The sequence below is a fragment of the Ambystoma mexicanum genome, chromosome 12 (assembly GCF_040938575.1).
Source record: "Ambystoma mexicanum isolate Mex_15411 chromosome 12, UKY_AmexF1_1, whole genome shotgun sequence".
NCBI lineage: Eukaryota > Metazoa > Chordata > Amphibia > Caudata > Ambystomatidae > Ambystoma > Ambystoma mexicanum.
In genome coordinates this window covers 995,517,307-995,536,348 of record NC_090936.1, presented here as the reverse complement: position 1 = coordinate 995,536,348, position 19,042 = coordinate 995,517,307, and the positions used below count along the sequence as shown (strand labels likewise).

General features: G+C 49.5%; 1 protein-coding gene across 10 annotated transcripts in view; it reads right to left on the bottom strand.

Annotated features, from left to right (window-relative positions):
* SBF1 (SET binding factor 1) overlaps positions 1–19,042 on the bottom strand; it is a 2,512,102-nt gene that overhangs the window by 2,141,100 nt on the left and 351,960 nt on the right. The window lies entirely within an intron of this gene.

Genomic DNA, 19,042 nt, shown 5'->3' with positions numbered 1-19,042 from the left:
AGGGAAAAAAGAAAGTCAAACAGTCCTAGAAGCATTTTATGAATCAAGAACTTCCTAGAGCTAGAAAAACAGTTGTGCCAGATTTCATAGTGCCTTTCAACATACTTCTACAGAATATTCATATGTTGAATGTCTAGACAAATCAGGGGCTCGGTTGACTGCTTCCCCATCATCTTCAATCAACTCTACCGTCCAAGAATCAACATGTTCTTAGGACAAGTGTGCCCCTGTTTCATTGTCAGGTAAATGCTAAAGGTGCCTGAAAAGTGTTCAAAATGCCTGGAGCAACTACCCTAGATGGCCTCTCGATTCACACACGTATTTCCAGATTTTTCAACTCATTGGCCTCCAACTCTTAGGATGCAGAAGCGAGGAATGCTGAAAGGTTTCAGAGGAAATGATAGTGAGACAGACTGAAGTCGGTGTTTCAAAGGTTTACAGAGTCACAGTGATTCGGGAGGTGACTAGCAAGACAATAAAAGAAAGTTTCTACCAAAGTGGCAGATAGGGGAGTCTCTAGGATATTACTAGAAAAGAACACCTTCCGCTGGAGGAAACAGACACTCTAGAGGCTTCCACATTTTATCCCTCTTTTTATTTCTTATGTATAGACTTTCCACTGGCCTTCCAGCGTGGAGTAACTAAATATCGATTTTGTACATATTCTTGCTTAAATAATTAAAAGTTGAAACCGAGAATCAAGGCCTTGCAAGAGTAAGGGCAGATTTAGTGTTCATGGTTCGATTTCAGCTCACATCTGGGGTGGCTGAGCTGAGTGTGTGTGGCAGTCGATTTTTATAGAGTGCACATGAAGGGTCCCCGCCACATGCAACCCAACATCTCTACATCAAAAGAGGCGCTGCTTGCACAAACAAGGGTAAATGCATAATATATCCAAAGTGCTCAACAGCATGGACAACATTTAGAAGCAGGAAGAACAAGTTACTTTCTTACCTGGTAACGTTCTTTCGAGGGGATGGTCCGACGACGTATTCCATATCTATGACAGGTAATGTCCACAGCTGTGCTGCTTCAGAAAATCTTTGGTGTCTGCGTCCTGCATCGATGACGTCGATGCGCCGTCCCCGAGGACCTCCTCCAACGGCCGACGTCACCCGATGTGATAAGTAGGACGCACAACGCCCATAGCCTCAGTTATAGTTTTTTCCCAGACCGTGTGCCACAAGTTTTCTGAAAGACACACAAGGCCTTGCGAAACGCAAGCTGCAATCGCAAACGAAATTCTGCAGCGGGGAAGGCAGGGAGGGAGCGATATGGAATATGTCGTCGGACCATCCCATCGAAAGAACGTTACCAGATAAGAAAGTAACTTGTTCTTCGAGGGGATTGGGTCCTCTGACGTATTCCATATCTATGACAGACTCCCAAAGCCGTACCAAGCAAAGAGGTGGGAAAGAATTTAGAATCCAAATTTAGCATGCTCAATCAAATTGCAGAATAGAGAACTGACTTGCCAAAGGCCAGATCTTGCCCTCTGATGGAATCAAGGGAATAGTGACGTACAAAAGTATGTACTGAAGCCCAGGTGGCTGCATCACAGATGTGACGAATAGGAACTCCCCTTTGCCGGGCAGTAGACGCAGCCACTCCTCTGGTATAATGGGCCCGCAAGCCAGCCGGAGGGTCCTTACCCGCCAAGCGGTAACACTCAGAGATAGCTAAAATAATCCAACAAGACAAAGTCTGTTTCGTCACAGCTTGTCCCAAACGCTTTCCAGTGTAACCAATGAAAAGTTGATCGTCCACTCTGACCCGGGACATTCGCGAAATATAAAAGCTCAACCCTCTCCGAGGATCAAGCCTATGGAGCCTCTCCTCTTCCTTACCAGGATGTGGAGGAGGATAGAATGCCGGAAGAACAACCTTCTGGCTCAAATGAAATTCCGAAACCACCTTCGGAAGAAAAGAAGGACGAACTCTAAGGACAACCCTGTCCTTCTGAAACACAGTGAAGGGTGGCTTAACTGAAAGTGCCTGTAACTCGCTCACTCTGCGAGCGGAAGTAACCACAACCAAAAACACAGTTTTCAGAGTCAACAGCCTCAAAGGGCAAGAATGTAAAGGCTCAAACGGAGCACCCATAAGAAACTTAAGAACAAGGTTCAAATCCCAACCTGGCACCAAAAAAGGTGACATAGGGAACACATTAGTGAGCCCTTCATAAATTGCAAAATTAAAGGAATCTTAAAATAGGAACACTCTTCAGACGAGCGCTTAAATATGGACAGCGCTGCCAAGTAACCTTTAATGGTCCCCACTTGCAAGCCCCTGTGGGCCAAAGAAAGCAAAAAAGACAAAACCATGGGAATGTCGCATTCAAAAGGATCCACATTCTGAACTCTGCACCAGTCGCAGAACTTTCTCCAATGGCAACGGTACTGAGACTTTGTTGCCGGCTGCCTGGCCGAGAGCAACACCTCCATCACGTCTTCAGGGAGGTCCCAAATCCTTATACCTCAACCTTTCAGAAGCCAAGCGTGAAGATTGAGGGATCTGCCCTCTGGATGGAGAACCTGACCTCGCTCCAGTGAGAGCAGATCGTCTCGGTAGGGAAGACGACGTGGAGGGCAGATGGACAAGTCTAGAAGGTCCGGGTATCACGTCCTCCGGGCCCACGCCGGAGCAATGAGGATCATCCGGGAACCGAACCTCCATAACCTCCGCAGCACTTGCGGGATGACGGGGACTGGAGGAAACGCCTACAGCAGTGGGAATTGACCACTCCACCACGAACGCGTCTCCTAAGGCTCCTTTTGGAGGAAATTCTCGCGAAAAAAACCTTTCGCACTTCCGGTTCACACTGGAGGTGAAGAGATCCACTTGAGGGGTCCCCCAAAGGGGAAAGATCTCCAGGAGAATCTCCTGAGCCAGCTCCCACTCGTGAGAGATCGTGCTCTGCCTGCTCAGAGCGTCCGCCGTCTCGTTGTCGTCTCCGGCCAGATGAACCGCCGAGATCGAAACTTCCTGCTGGATGGCCCAGAACTCGAGCTGCATCGCCTCCCTGCACAGCGGAAGTGACCCTGCCCCCCCCCTTTTTGTTGAGGTAGTGCATGGCCACCGTGTTGTCCGTTAGCATCAGGACACTATTTCCGCGCACAGTCGGCAGAAAAGCCTTCAGGGCTAGCCTGACGGCCCTCAGCTCCAACAGATTGATATGGAGTCTGGACTCCGACAGAGATCAACGACCGCTGACTGTCAACTCGTTGGCATGAGCTCCCCATCCCGTGAGGGATGCATCTGTCACGATCGTCACCTCCGGCCAGGGCAGCCAAAATGGGGCCCCCTTCATCAGATTGCCCTCGACAGCCCACCACAGAAGGTCCCGGGCTAACAAGGGCGGCACCTGAACAGGGTCCGACAGCCTGCCGGAGGACTGAGACCACTGGAACTTGAGTGCCCACTGCAAAGATCTCATCCGCAGCGAGCCTCTGGCACCAGAAGAATGCAGGATGCCATGAGGCCGAGCAGTCTCAAGAACTCGGACGCTGGGAGATTCTGGGCAAACTGAAACTTGTACAACATCTGCTGAATGTGAAGAGCCCTCATCTGAGGAGGAAAACACTGCCCCAGGGACGTGTCAAGCACTGCTCCGATGTACTGGAGCCGCTGCGTCGGTGTCAAATGGGACTTCTTTAAATTGAGGGAGAAGCCCAGCCTGTGAAGGGAGTGGCAGGTGACCGACAGATGATCCAGGACTTGCTCGGGAGAGCTCCCCCTGATCAACCAATCGTCCAGGTAAGGGTAGACGTGAATCCCCCCTTTCCTGAGATGCGCTGCCACCACCCACCATGAGCTTGGTGAAAACCCTCTGGGCGGAGGTCAATCCGAACGGCAGGACCCGAAACTGAAAGTGCGAGTCGCCAACCGCGAACCTCAGGTACTTCTTATGCTTGGGATGGATCGGCACATGGAAGTAAGCATCCTTGAGGTCGAGAGACACCAACCAGTCCTGAAGTTGAAGGGCCTGGAGGACTTGAGAAAGAGTCACCATCTTGAACTTGTCCTTCCTGAGGAGTTAGTTCAAACTGCGCAAGTCCATGATGGGTCTCAATCCCCAGTCTTTCTTTGAAATCAAAAAATAATCCCTTGTTCCTCTCCGCTACAGGCACCAGTTCTATGGCGCATTTCTCCAGCAGGGCTTCAATTTGCTGCGCAAGGAGCGGATCCAGACTCTTCAAAGAGGTTCCCTGGTGGATTGTCGTGAGGCCTCTGCCGAAAAGGAAGACAGTAGCCATGGGTTATGATCTCCAGAACCCACACATCCGAAGTAATGGCTTGCCACTCTACAAGATGCTGCGCCAGCCTTCCTCCAACCGGCGAACCATGGGACCTGGCCTCATGACTGAGTGGTAGTGGCTGCGGCGTTGCCTGAAGGCAAAGAGGCAACTGCCCGAGCGGCCTTGGCACCTCGAGTACCTTTGTTTCCACCTCTGGCACTCTTACGATGGCCTCTTTGACTGCTAGCACCTCTCGCTTTACTGAAGGACGAATAATAGCGAAAGGAACCTCCCCCTCCATTGCTGTCCCCTAGGACGAAAAGGCGGAGGTTGGCGAACTGCAGCGCCCAACGATTTTGCTGCAGCTTTGGAGGTCTGCAACCTCTCAAGGCTCTCGTCAGACTTGCTGTCAAAAAGGTGTTCACCGTCAAAAGGCATCTTGAGGAGCCGGGACTGCACATCAGGAGCGAACCCAGACTTCCGCAACCACGCAAACCTGCGCATTACGGTGCTCGCCGCCATGGACCGGCTGACAATCCGCCAAGCGCAAACCCGACTGAACGGCCTCACACATAGCATCCTTGCCATCCTGAACCATAGCAAGGAAACCATCCTGTTCGTCCCCTTCGGGAATATGATCAGCCGCTAATGCAACACAGTTCCACAGAGTGTGTGTGAAACGAGACAAGGCACATATGGAGTTGGCCGCCTGAAGCGCCATACCCCCCGAAGAAAACACTTTCTTCGCCCAGCCGTCAAAACGTTTGTCGTCCCTATCCGGAGGGATGGTAGGATACGACGCCTGCTTTGCCGGGGCCGTAGCCGCCTGCACCACCAAACTCTCCGGGGTGGGGTGCCTAGACAAGTAGCAGGGGTCGCTACTGGCTGGACGGTATCTTCACGAGAAAGACTTGCCCACTGCTGGGAGACTCTCCGGAGCAGTCCAAGCCGCCGCCGCCACCCTTCTCTGCAGAGCCATATGAAAAGGCAAAACCGGGTCAGTGGGTGGACTGTGATCAAGGATGTCCGTGAGATCATCCTGAACGAACTCCCCTGGGGGAGCTGACCAACCCAAGTACTCGGCAACCCTAGATACGAAGAATCGGCATGAGTGCCAGGCTCTGGCCGACAAAACTCTGCCTCCGGAGAGGTGTCCAGTCCACTGGCATCATGCAGCGACTGCCTCAGGTCATCAAACTGGCTATGGCCCGAGATAAGGTCATCTGGAACCGTAACCGGAACCAGGCCGCCATCAGAGCCTTCATCACCCTCTGAAATGTACTCCAGGCGGGGAGAGAAAGACCTCTGCGGACCAAAGCAGTGCCGGACCTTAGCCATAGCCTTTCTAGGGGCAAACCCCGTGCCACGGAGCCCCTCCGACACAACTGCCTCGACAGAAAAGGCATCGAGGGCGCCGAACGAGTCGGCGCCGACAGAAAAGGCGTCGACGTCAGCTGCAGCGCCGCCAGCATCGGTGGCGTCGACAGTCCTCAAAGCCGGAGCTCCGAGCGTGTCTCTCGACACGCCTCGAGAGAAATCGTCGACGACCTCGGCGCCACAGGCGTCGTCTTCTTCGAAGACAGCACAGGATCACACGGTCTCGAGCGCGTTGAGGACCGGGACCTGGAACGGGCATGGCGAGAACGGCTACCTTTGTCCGAGCGGGACCTCTCCCGCGAGCCGTGCAGACCGCCCGAGCCCGAAGGCGTACGGGCGGTGTCTCTCAACTGGTGCCGACCGACCCCACTCAGAGGCGCGGACGGACCGGTGCCCTGCGATTCCAGAATCGCTAGCATCTGCTTCCCGAAGGAAGCCCATTCCTCCGGTGTCGCTTGCATGGAGGGATAAGCGACCCGCCGATGGGCGGAGTCCTCGGAAGGGGACGGGGAAGGCGACCTATGCCGGCGCTTCCTGGAATGCCTCGAAGAGGCAGAGGAGTGGCGAGACCGACTCCTGGAAAGAGACCCACCAGACTTCCGCTGATGACGCGGAGAGTCAACCCTCGAGTCATCCGTCGAAAGCCCCGCAGACCTCGACTTCCGGGGCTTAGAAACCCGGTCCACCGACGGCTTCTTCTTGCGTTTCCGCAAGGCCTTTGCCGTGAGCGACTGGCAGTCGACAGTCGTCCGTATCGTGTGCCTCCCCGAGGCACCAGAGGCAGGCGTCGTGCGAGTCCGTGACCGACATCTTGGACCCACAGTCCCCGCAGTTCTTGAAGCCCGGACGCGGGGTCGAAGATGAGAAAGATATTGCCATGAGCAGGTCTTCACAACAATCGAACAGGTTCAATGAACCGAGAATAGAAAACAGCAAACTCCAACGAGTCGAGGCGTACCGAGATTCACGAAGCGAACACGTTCGTGGAAAAAACTGAACTGAGGCTATAGGCGTCTTGCGTCCTACTTATCACATCGGGTGACGTCGGCCGTCGGAGGAGGTCCTCGGGGACGGTGCATCGACGTCATTGTCGCAGGACGCAGACCCCAAAGATTTTCCACAGCAGCACAGCTGTGGACATTACCTGTCATAGATATGGAATACGTCGGAGGACCCAATCCCCTCGAAGGTGCATTACTGGAAAATATAAGGCACTTTAACAAATTAGACAACTGGAAAGACTATGGTTGTTGATCCCATCACAAAATATAACGAAACATTTACAAAAAAAAGCATATATTTTTCAATGCAAATAAAACAGAAAAGTTAACTGACCCTCCAATGTTTTCCCACTTTCACCATCAGATTTTAACTGCCTTCTCTAAATCCTTATAGAATATGGGAAAGTGGAGTCTGTAGACCCATTAAAACAGGAAAGGTTGCATTTTCGAATCCGCGCTCAACGTGGATTCCTTTTTGCACACTTGTAATAAAGGGACGATTTGTGTTTCTTTACTTGGGGTGCAAAGCCTAAATTATCAACATATTGGGATTTCTATGTTTTGCTTAATGATATTAGAGACATGAATGTACTATTGTTCGTAGCAAATATTCAGCCTGACTCGGAACAAGTCTAATAAAGCTCATACACGACATATAAAACTCTGTATTAAACGTTGACTTTTTTTTTAGCGTTAGGGAGAATTCTCTGTTTAGGCTGAATTTCCTAACCTAGTCAGTCCCCCAGTAGCTTTGCTGGATTTTTGGGGTTTATTTTTTTCTCCTGCCAAGAGTGAGACTCTTTTACCCTCACTCTTGGACATGATTTGAGTGTATTCCTTTGACTCTAGATGTGTTTAATGGGCTGTGGGGTCTTTTACTCCATAGGGCTTCATGTGTTTTTGTGATGTGTGTTACACAGCACCCTCAGTGCAGTAACACAGGGGTGTCATAGTGACCCCCCCAGTATAGACTCCATACCCTGGGACAGACTACTGTCTCCCAGGGCATGTAAAGTCACCATTGACTTTATGTCATGATCTCTGCTTCCAAAAGATCAGGACTTGCCCGACTCCCTTGGAAGCAGACCCATAACCCCGGTTCTGAGTGCCAGCCAGTTCCAATTGGGACCTTTTGGACCCTCTGTCCTGGTGCCAGTGGCACCAGGCTCATAAAGATGCCCAGTCCCAGCGCTGGAAGCGCCAGGCTCATAATGCTTGGGTGGACTTACCTGCAGCAGACCATGCTGCTTACTTACCTGCCAGTTGAACCCCTGATCCTCTTCTGTTTGGGACTAATTTTCCTGTTGGGTGGGGCAGGAGCCACTCCCTAGGTTCAGAACACTGGAACTCTTCTGGAAAGCAGGAACTCTTTTCTTACCTAGGCGTGGCTGTGGAAGGAGACACCTAAGCACTACAAGAGGCTATTTAAACCACACCCGATGGATGAATCTTGCTTTGTGTTATTCTGCATTCTCTGCAGCAGAACGCTCATCGTGTCTTCTGCTTCTGATCCTGGGCCTAAGGGAACAAAGGCTTACCATCCTGGAATCCAGTCTTCAGCAGCACCTGTAAAGACAAAGAAAGAACAGGTTAGCACTACGGTCTTCAGTGGCAGCGCATCTCTTACCTGGTCCATCGGCTGTCACCAACGCCTCGCGCTGCATTCCGGCATCTGAAAGACAAAAGCTTACCAGCTCTTTGCACGCTCCGGAGGCCTTCGGCGCTGCATCCCGCATCTGAAAGACAAAAGAAGGTGCGTTTAAAAACATTGGGCAACTTTATTACTCACGTGCCATTACTCCTTCCCACGCCGAATCCAGTGGGTATTCCAGCACCCTTCAGCTTCTCTAAAGCTCCGAACTTGTACCTGCAAGATAAAAGGGACAGTTAGTGCGCATCGTGAAGCAGGCTACAAGCGCTTACTTACGTGCTTCCAGGCGCTTCTATTCCTCACGCGGGTTCGATCCTCAACTCTCATCAGCCCGCCATCCGCCATCGCCGGAACCCTGCAAAACAAGAGATATCATTACAAAAGACATTTAAGACATTTGAAGTGCCCAGAACTTACCGTTCGTGCAGTTAACGACGGACAGCAGTCCTCTGAGGTCAAGAGGCCTGCACCCTTATCCAGTGAAGAAACTGGTTACGGCACCCTGCCCCGAGGCAGATGGAGAGCTCGGCGTTCACTTACCTAAGGTGAGGGCGTTAACCTTTGGGGTTCTACAGGAGAAGAGAAAGGGAAGAGGAGAGAGGCACCCAATAACCCCAGTTCATTAATCCCATATTTTCTATCTGCAGACATCTTACTCTTCGAGTCAGACATACAGTGCACAGAGGTCCAGCCCAAAGAGCCAACCGTGTGTTACACATCACCTTTGAAGATACAGCATTCACCCAGTCAAGACCGGCGCCTCTGCGGGAATCAGGTGAGCGTTACACTTTACTAGTCCCAAATTATTAACAGAAACCAGTACAAACCATCATATTGTGGACGTACTGGTCAGGGCAATTTGATTGCCCCGGGTTCTGTTAGTCGAGGGGGCACGTCTCCGTCCCCCCTGATCGAGTTTTGGCTGGTGGCAGTGGATACTACTTTTTATATTCAACCGCGAATATTTCTCTATGGGATTTTCCCATTGTTCGAGGCTACTATCTATTTAATTACGCTGGGGAGAGAAACATCTAATATCCTTGTATGCTGACAATTTGCTACTATACCTGAAATATCCAGAGGAAAATCTTCAATATATTCTAGAGGTTATGGAAAGGTATACAGAACTGTCCGGCATAGCGGTGAACCCCCAAAAATCGAGCATGTTCCCATTGGGGAGCTACAGAGGAACCCCTCTGGAGCGGTTGCCAGTGTTGTCTGTACCATGGGCAGTTGATTCCTTCCGCTACCTCGGAATAGATGTGTATCACATGGTAGAGGAGGAACACTTGCATAATACCGGGGTCGCTGTGGGAAAAATCCGAGTAAGTATGCAGTTTTGGGAGAAGTTGCCACTGGCGATGATGGGACGGGGGGCGATGCTCAAAATGGTGGTCCTGCCCAGGCTGTTACATTTCTTCAGTAATATACCGTACTTGATACCTAAAATGTTTTTTGTCAAACTGAATAGCATGTGCAGAGACTTCCTATGGCATGGCACTCGAAATAGAGTGGCGCTATGGAAGCTGCAGAACTTCTATGATAGAGGGGGCATTAAGCTGCCAAATTTTGAGGCCTATTATGTAGCTGGTCAGTTGCAATATGTAACCAAATGGCTTTCTGATGAGGAAACTCCTGAATTTAGGCTGTTTGGACAGGACTGCACTCCGTTTTACCTAAAGGAGATTATCTGGTTGCCTAGACTTGAAATGAAAGAACGCCCAGGTATGATGTTGCTTGGGCGGAAGATGTGGCGTAGAGTATGCCGACTGATGGAGAACCCGTACCCGTGTTCCCCACAAGTGCCGCTAGTGGCCTTAGCAGTGGAAGACAACCAACTAATAATGATAATCAGGACCTATTGGGAATCGGTCGGACTGGTCACATTGGGAGATGTATGGCAAGAGGGGATCATTAAGGATTTCGAAGAACTGGGGGAAGAGGCAGGCTTGCACAAAGGCCAATATGTCACGTATCTTAGGCTAGTGCAGATTATTCGTAAAACCTGGCCAGAGACTATTGGCGGAGGAGCCAGACGCCATTATGGGGACAATGTATGACATATCAGAAGGAGGGCACGAGATCTCTAGATTGTATGAGATGGTGATAACCCGGGTGGGGAAGGATTTGACGCATTTGAGGCTGGACTGGGAAGCGGAGGTGGGGGCACAGATGACCGATGGGATGTGGGAGCGTGCTATGGGATACCACAAGAAGGTGTCCAGAAACGCCAGATTGCAACAAACAGTTATACATAACGCATAGAGCCTATATGACCCCAAAGAGAATATCTAAGTTTGTAAATGCAGGAAGACAAGCATGCCCAAAATGCGATAAAGAAGATGCTGATATGAAACACATGTTCTGGTCTTTCCCAGTGATTGAAGGTTTTTGGGGGGGAAGTGGCACAAAAACTAGCGGATAAAGGGGTCACGCTCAACATAGATACGGCCTGGGCCTGCCTGTTGGGAGGGTTTCCCAGACCACGGAATACTAAACATGTTGGGAAACTGAGGAACCTGGCATATGTGCTTGCAAAAAGAAGGATTGCCATGGGCTGGAAGCAGTGCCACAAGCCACGGGTTGAGGTATGGTGGCGGGATTTTCAAAAATGGGCGGAGGCTGAAACGGTAGTATGGCAGGAGGCATGTAGCAAGTGCGGGGAAGAAGAAGTGGGTAACCTGATGGCATGGAGAGAGTTAATAACAGGACTGTTTGGCACAATAATGGATTCTGCAGCTTCGGAAGGAAGCAATACCCGGCCACACGCAGCAGATACAGAATGAGAAACGCATACAAGCTCTTGAGGGGGGAGGGATTGGGGAGCAGTAGCATGCATTAATTGATGTTCATGTGTCTGTCGCAAATAATGCTGCTAGTTTGGTTTGTATTGTTTATTTGTTTTTAAAATAATAAAAACTTTTAAAAATGTTTTTTTTTAAATCTATTTAATTACGATAGCCTCGAACATACCGCCGGTTTATTTAATTATTATTAATTCCCCGGTTAGTATTTTTTGCCAAAACTCGGTTCTAAAATGGCATTTGTGTTCTCTTCTGTGACTCCAACCCAAGTCGAGCCCTTTGTTCCACTTTTTTTGGCGGGCTCACCACTTAGCATGTTTGAGTGACAGCTAGGCTGAATGAATGGGGGTTTTCTGCATAAAAACAGGGCTTTGGGGGCTGGAACTTCAGAAGTCGCCACAGGACCTAAGAATCCGACGAGGGAGAAGCTGAGCCGACCTGCCACGACGACACCACCGGTGGAGCCCTGCTGAACCGTCTGACCACTTTTCCCAATGACAGAGGAGATCTCCCGCCAGAGAGTCTTCTTCCTTTGACTGGTGGGGATAACCAGTTTCAGCGTCTTTTCAACTTCCTGACGCATCTCGTGGCCGCCTTGCCTGTGCCAAGCACCCCGGCAACCGGAATACCACGTTTTACCACGACTGCAAAATAAAAGTTAATACCTATAACCGGAAAACTCCGCGGCTGGTTTCTTCCCTGGCAGTGCAATGACCTTCATCTTTCCTCCAAGTCGAGATCTTCTCTTCCTCTGGAAGACGCCGAGACTTGCACCCGCTGCCAGGAACAACTGCCACCGCTGGAGGATCCTTCCCACTTAAGGTACCGTGTTCCGCCTGGCTTCCATTGCCACCAACTGTATGGGGTAGATTTAGCCCCCGGCTTTCGAACCTGGGTTAGCCTGCGACACCCTGGCTAAACGTTTCTGAGCCTCTCTAAACTCTTTTTGAACTCTCTGCAAGACTTTCAAAGCCTAGAGTAACTGAGATCTTGGGCGCATTTGTGCTCTGCTCTAAGAGTGGGACCAGCCTATGGACTTTGGCTCACAAGTCACTTTTGCTCTTCTGCCTTGCTAAAAGTGTTCCTAAATCTTAGAGTGGTGTATCTTCACATATTCTGCCTTTTTCCCGCCCTTTTTCATGAACTTATTGGAGTGCCATCTATAGTTAAGCGCTCACCTGTCTGGAAATAAGTGGTGTTAACTAAGACTTGTCTGATAAGGAATAAGGGGTGTAGATATCATAATAGTAACTGTGTTTAGAGTGTTTTACAATAAGAGTGCTGGAGTGTTTCAAACAGTGTGTTTTTAAATAAATAATGATATACTTTGATACCAAAGCTCTGGTCAGTGTTTGCTTGTGCTATTGTGTCTGAGTGTCTATTGTGTATACTTTGCATACTGCTTAACTCTTCTTGAGGGAAGTCGGACTGCTCAGCCACAGCTACCAGGTAAATCTGGGTGGTACAGACTGCTACCAAGTGGGTTTACTGCTAACACCTGTAGTCCTAAATCTTTTGCAGTGTTCCCAAAGGGAACTGCACAGGTTTCTGCCTAACAATATTAGAGACATGAATGTACTATTGTTCGTAGCAAATATTCAGCCTGACTCGGAACACATCTAGTAAAGCTCATACACGACATGCAAAACTCTGTATTAAACGTTGACTTTTTTTTTTAAACTTTGCATAGACCAGTGATAATTTAGCCATCTCCTACACTAGATGATCTTGCCCACGCACACGTCTACATCATTTCTATTTGCCAATCCTAGAGCTCAAACCCAGAAGCATATACTTGCCAACCTGGACTCCTATGCTCAGAAACACTTGAGTCTGGCCTTTTCCGACTGAAATACATACATGGCAAGTCTTTGTCCCCCCACACCAATAACTACTATCGTAGGCCCTAGCGTTATAGAATTACTATCATTCACAATGGCATTGAAAACACTAGAAATGCTGGTACTACCACTGCTATAGGCTTACTGCGGATAATCGTAGTGTTACTGCTAGTAACAGAAGGACTTGTACTCGTAATACATCTGGTACTAATATTGCAACTGATTGCTAGTACTGTTGCCAGTAGCAGCAGCACTAGTATCACAACATGCACCCGCGCAGCTATTGCTAATGGCAGAAATAACGCTATTGCTACTTCCTGTAGTAGTATTTTTACCATTACCAGTAGCAACAGTACTAGTGCTAACACTACAACACAGAAGCAGTGTGGTGTAGTAAATATAATCGTATTAATGCAATGAATAATGCTGGTAGATGTGCGACTGCTAACATTGCTACCATTTGTGCTACTGGCACCATTTCAACTACTACCTGTAGGTATTAGTGGTGCTATTTCTACTGGCAAAAGTATTACTACTACTGTTCTAGTACCACCAATACGAACATCTGGAAGTAGTAGTGCATTTCCAGTGGATTATAACTGATACTTCCAGGACCCCGTTTGCTGCCTTTAAGTCACCAGCGAACTGTGCTTGCTACAAATCGGTGCTGCAGAAACAACTGAGGGGGGTCATATCTCTATCCACACCCCAAACTGAATAGGCCAACACCTGCACTCACAAACACTGCAAGCTCAGTTCAGGGAGAGGCTGTGGCGATGGTGCAAGGACTATCTCGGCCATGGATTTAAATGTTTGGGCAAAGGGGAGAGGTGAAGGGGTGGCATCAGTTCTGCTTCAGTTTTCTGATACTCACATTGTATCCCCAAAATACAGGCAGGTATGCACTTGGGAGATCACACACTGGATATTGTATTTTCCAACGATCAAATTTGTCAGGACTTCCACATTTTCACAAGTATATACCAATCATTCATTGCTGTTTCCAGTCACTCCTCCCAAACCTCTCCGCCTGGCATCACACCCGACAGAGGTCCCCTATAAATAAAATATAAAAAGCTTCAATGCAGAGTACACCAGTGATGAAATAGGCCATGTTCAACCAAGCTCTGCTGGATGAGGGGTGTCAGATGTCCGATTATCTTACCAATACCAGCCACACACTGTTAGGAAAGATATCCTTCATGTGAAATTTTGCTTCCATTTGTGAACCACCCCCTACCCCAAACTTTTTGCTTGGCTTTCCTATCCTGACTTTTTCCAGTGGAGCCCAGCCTTCAGATAAACTCCCCTGGGGCTTTTTCTCACTGGTAATGGGAAAACTGACATGTCCTTCAGACTGTCAGTACTGGGAAACTATGTTTCCCTTAGTCTTTGACTAGGTTGCCAGTTCTTGGTAACTTTTAAACAGTGCACAATGTACCTTCCAGTACCGTGCGCTGTGGTCTGTTTTGTTTTATGTCCCTAGACACCAGTGATTGTACATGCGCCTTTGGACGAACTGGTGGCAGCAGTTACGTTTTATGTGTTACTCCTTTTTATTGAATCACACTGCATTTACCACGTTTGGTTCAAGACTGTTGGCAGGTCCGGAAATGGCCGAGCCGCAAGGTCATTTGTTCTGTCCCAGGGCTATTTTGTCCCTTGCCTTCACCCAGGTCGAGTAACCCGTGTTTTACTTGGGCATGCAGCCTCCCCCGAAAACCGATCTCTTTTGCAGGCTTCTGCCTGTCACATGTGTGTGTCCAGGAAGCGGTCTGGTCCCAATCCACACTACTGGTGGCAGGATGTCTGGAGTGCCTGAATGACAGACCACTGTGGATGGTGATTGGGATGCCTGCATGAGAGCAGATCTTCAATTGGAAGTCCTCGATTTTGGCGCAAAGCTAATCTTGGATAAAAAAAGGGGCTCTGCATCCATTCCAGGTCGCTCATCTGACTTCTCACCGAACTACAAAAAGGAGCCCACCCTCCTGCACGAAGAAACCGACTTGTGAAACCGCCAGAGATGCTTTGGAAGGTTTTTGGCACCCTTTGCCCTCTGCTGTCCTGTCAGACCCATGCATTCTTCTTCGATCAAGGAGGCCTGCCAAGGGGCTTCACCCCTTTGGAGTAGTGGAAACATACCCTCGGCATCCCCCGCTTACCCACCTAATTAGCCACCTTCGGGAGTGTTCCTGGGCCATCCAGTGAACTGTCTACCTCAGGGTATCCCACAGAATCACCACTGTCTTGAGTGCAAATCTGAGACTTGGGACACCGCTTGCTTGTGGGCCCTTGCATTCTATCGCCAGATTTCGCAGGCCTAGTTCATCTGGGTCCCGAATCAGGAGAGTGCATAACGCTGCCTGCATCTGCGATTCCCGCGTCACTACCTGTTGGCAACAGTCGACGGAAGATCCCTTGCTGTTCTGCCCTCCTGTGCCCTGAAGCCTGCTATAGCAGAATCTTCTCCATACTTTCTTCGGAAGCTGAGAAAAGGCAACTGCCCCGGCATCCCATCCTAGACAATCGTTCTATTCAGCAGCCGCTCAGAGCCGGGGCGCCACGCAACTGCAGGACTCGAACCTACTAGCGCCCACGACTAAAATTGCAAAGCTTGGTCTGGACTGTGCCGAGGGTCGGTGAGTACTTGCATCCCTTACCGGTGGCCCCCTGGCACAACCGATCACTTTCACGCACATATATCCCTTTAAGGTATTCGATCTTGGCTGGGTTAGCCTGCTCTCCCCTAGCCATTCTCACATTTTGAAAACGTATGCCGCCAAGGGAAGACACCGCTCGAATAGTGGGAACCAATTCATCATCGCCTCAAACCCCTTCCTGACGTGTTACAGCCATCCCAAGAAGACCCGCTTTTTGCTTCACCTGCACGATCATGCGATTTTAAGCACAACTTTACAGTTGAGCACAAGGCTCCCCTCTTCTTAGGGCTGAACTCAAGTTAGGGAACGATTCCGAAGAATTGCCTAATGCTATTAATGGGAGAACTCAACCCTCTCTTTACAGGTTGATGCTGTATTTTGCCACTGTATTGCATTAGGAAACGTAATGTATATATATATTGAACAGTATACAGATTTTGTGTGATAACTTTTTGCATAACTTAAGTTTACTTGTGTCTATTGGTTTGGCCGACAAATCTATAAATATTTTTCCTGTACACTTGTATAAGAGTAATTGGTTCGTTACTGTGTGTGCAAAAGAGAAGGTAGGGGTTGGGGGCACTACTGTATTATATAGAATTAACAGATTAATACAATCTTAAACTGGTTCCAATTCAAGTTCACATATTTCAGTTGCAGAAGGGGGAAAACAGGTCTCAAGGCCACCCGAGACTAAGGTGCAAAAAACAAACAAAAGCCAGTTGTTACCAACACGCACCCCTACATGCACTCCTCAGGGGTATAAAATACCCAAAACACTTATGACAAGCGTATCACCTGTCAAGATATCCCTCATTATAATCTCAATGCAATTTTACTGATACTGTCCACATATTGTGATTATCAACAAACATTCAGAAAGTTTACTCACAAACAGAATTTATGAGCTTCAAATCCGGTAATAATCTGTGAGGATATCACTTTTCAAATGATGACCCCACACCAGTTTGTGTGTTTTCAAACAAATATAATGTTAGAAACACAAAGGAACAATGGTCTACAAAACTCATAAGAGGAACATAACACCATATTCAATGGTCGGTAAAGTAAAACAATTGTGTAATACATAAGAAAACATTTTTGTTTCTCAAACAACTTCAATTGAGCAATACAAGCACAGAACAAGTTACTTTCTTACCTGGTAACGTTCTTTCGATGGGATGGTCCGACGACGTATTCCATATCTATGACAGTAATCACCACAGCTGTGCTGCTTCGGAAACTTTTTCGGCGTCTGCGTCCTGCGTCGATGACGTCGATGCGCCGCCGTCGAGGACCTCCTCCGACGTCCGACGTCATCCGATGTGATAAGTAGGACGCACGACGCCAGTAGCCTCAGTTGTAGTTTTTTCCCCCAGAACGTGTGACAAGAGTCAACTGCCAGACCGACACAAAGCCTTGCGGAACGTAAGCTGCAAACGCAACAGAAATTCTGCAGCGGGGAAGGCAGGGCGGGAGCGATATGGAATACGTCGTCGGACCATCCCATCGAAAGAACGTTACCAGGTAAGAAAGTAACTTGTTCTTCGAGGGGATTGGGTCCTCCGACGTATTCCATATCTATGACAGACTCCCAAAGCAGTACCAAATCAAGGAGGAGGGAAAGAATTTAGAAACAAAATTTAGAATAGCCAATCAAATAGCAGAGCAAAGGACCGCCTTGCCAAAGGCCAGATCCTGCCCTCTGATGGAATCGAGGGAATAATGCCGCACAAATGTATGCACTGAAGCCCAGGTGGCAGCATCACAGATGTTGCGAATAGGAACACCCCTCTGCAGGGCAGTAGATGCAGCCAAGCCCCTGGTAGAATGGGCCCGCAAGCCAGCCGGAGGGACCTTGCCCGCCAAGCGGTAACACTCCGAGATGGCCAAAATAATCCAGCGGGACAAAGTCTGTTTCGTCACAGCTTGCCCCAAGCGCTTACCAGCGTAACCAATAAAGAGTTGATCGTCCACTCTGACCCGGGACATGCGAGAAACATAAAAGCTCAAAGCTCTCCTAGGATCAAGCCTATGGAGCCTCTCCTCTTCCTTACCAGGATGCGGAGGAGGATAGAATGCCGGAAGAACAATCTTCTGGGCCAAATGAAATTCCGTCACTACCTTCGGAAGAAAAGAAGGACGAACTCGAAGGACAACCCTGTCCTTGTGAAATACAGTGAAGGGCGGCTTAACAGAAAGTGCCTGTAACTCACTCACTCTGCGAGCGGAAGTAACCGCAACTAAAAACACAGTTTTCAAAGTCAACAGCCTCAAAGGGCAAGAATGTAACGGCTCAAACGGAGCACCCATAAGAAACCTAAGAACAAGGTTCAAATCCCAACCGGGCACCAGGAAAGGCGACGGAGGGAACACATTAGTGAGCCCTTTCAGAAACTGTGAAATTAAAGGGATTTTAAAGTAAGAACATTCTTCAGATGAGCGCTTAAAGATGGACAGCGCCGCCAGGTAACCCTTAACGGTACCCACTTGCAAGCCCCTGTGGGCCAAAGAAAGCAAAAAGGACAGAACCATGGGGATGTCACATGCAAAAGGATCCACATTCTGAACTCTGCACCAGTCGCAGAACTTACGCCAACGGCAACGGTACAGAGACTTAGTTGCGGGCCTTCGGGCCGAAAGCAACACCTCCATCACGTCTTCAGGGAGGTCCCAATCCTTATACCTCAACCTTTCAGAAGCCAAGCGTGAAGGTTGAGGGATCCGACCTCTGGATGGAGAACCTGACCTCCCTCCCGTGAGAGCAGATCGTCTCGGTAGGGAAGACGACGTGGAGGGCAGATGGACAAGTCGAGAAGGTCCGGGTACCACGTCCTCCGAGCCCACGCCGGAGCAATGAGGATCATCCGGGAACCGAACTTCCGTAACCTCCGCAGCACTTGCGGGATGACGGGGACCGGAGGAAACGCGTACAGCAGCGGGAACGACCACTCCACCACGAACGCGTCTCCTAAGGCTCCTCTTGGAGGAAATTCCCGCGAGCAAAACCTTTCGCACTTCCGGTTGACACTGGAGGCAAAGAGATCCACTTGAGGGGTCCCCCAAAGGGCGAAGATCTCCAGGAGAATCTCCAGAGCCAACTCCCACTCGTGAGAGATCGTGCTCTGCCTGCTCAGAGCGTCCGCCGTCACGTTCTCGACTCCGGCCAGATGAACTGCCGAGATCGAAACTTCCTGCTGGATGGCCCAGAACTCGAGCTGCATCGCCTCCCTGCACAGAGGAAGTGACCCTGCCCCCCCCTTTTTGTTGAGGTAGTGCATGGCCACTGTGTTGTCCGTCAGGATCAGGACATTCTTCCCTCGCACAGTCGGCAGAAAAGCCCTCAGGGCTAGCCTGACGGCCCTCAGCTCCAACAGATTGATATGGAGTCTGGACTCCGACGGAGACCAACGACCGCTGACTGTCAGCCCGTTGGCATGAGCTCCCCATCCCGTGAGGGATGCATC